The sequence below is a fragment of the Arachis hypogaea genome, chromosome 18 (assembly GCF_003086295.3).
Source record: "Arachis hypogaea cultivar Tifrunner chromosome 18, arahy.Tifrunner.gnm2.J5K5, whole genome shotgun sequence".
In the NCBI taxonomy this organism is placed as follows: Eukaryota; Viridiplantae; Streptophyta; class Magnoliopsida; order Fabales; family Fabaceae; genus Arachis; species Arachis hypogaea.
Window position 1 is genome coordinate 85,648,280 of NC_092053.1, and position 1,047 is coordinate 85,649,326.

At 42.6% G+C, this 1,047-nt stretch overlaps 1 non-coding gene across 1 annotated transcript; it reads right to left on the bottom strand.

Moving 5' to 3' along the window:
- Positions 1 to 282: 282 nt before the first annotated feature.
- LOC112774421 (small nucleolar RNA R71) lies at positions 283 to 389 on the bottom strand. The gene has a single exon (XR_003188913.1). It is a non-coding gene; the product is annotated as a small nucleolar RNA R71 (small nucleolar RNA).
- Between the last annotated feature and the right edge of the window lie 658 nt (positions 390 to 1,047).

The window sequence follows — 1,047 nt, forward strand, 5'->3', positions numbered from 1 at the left end:
GAACTAAAATCACAGCTCATCTCCCTTGTTCAGAACAACTGTTCATTCGGAGGAGGCGTCCAAGAAGACCCCAATCAACATCTAACCACCTTCCTGAGGATATGCGATACTGTGAAGTCTAATGGTGTTCATCCTGACACCTATAGACTACTTTTGTTCCCTTTCTCACTCAAGGATAAGGCATCTAAATGGCTGGAATCCTTCCCTAAGGAGAGTTTGACAACCTGGGAAGATGTGGTGAACAATTTTTTAGTCAGATTCTATCCTCTTCAAAGAATCAACAGGCTGAGAGCTGAGGTTCAAACTTTCAGGCAGCAGGATGGTGAGACTCTATATGAAGCATGGGAGAGGTTTAAGGACCTAACAAGGAGGTATCCACCAGATATGTTCAATGAATGGGTGCAGCTACACATTTTCTATGAAGGCCTTTCTTATGAATCAAAGAAAGTAGTAGACCACTCATCCGGGGGATCTCTGAACAAGAAGAAGACCATTGAGGAGGCCATAGATGTCATTGAAACTGTAGCAGAGAATGACTACTTCTATGCCTCCGAAAGAGGGAACACTAAAGGAGTGATGGAGCTAAACAATGTAGATGCTCTTATCCCTTATGAAGAGGCTGCAGATCAATGAGATAATGCCAACAGATGTAGTCATCAGGCTGGCTGATAAAACTCAAAAACAAGCAATAGGAGTGGTGGAAAATGTGTTGGTAAAGGTTGGGAAATACTTTCTCCCAACAGACTGTGTCATATTGGACATGGAAGAGAGTCATACTCACCCAATCATATTGGGAAGACCATTCCTATCTACAGCCAGAGCACTCATAGATGTAGAGCGAGAGGAGCTAATTTTGAGGATCCATGATGAACAACTCAGCTTTAATGTCTTCAAACTTTCACAAGAAACAAATCAAGAGAACAAGGAACCAAGGAAGAATCACAGTGAGATACTGAAGGAGGAAACAAGCACTGAAGCACAACCAGCACATCTGAAAACTCCCTTGATTGATGAACAAGGCAAACAGCAATTGCCACAGCTCAAAGA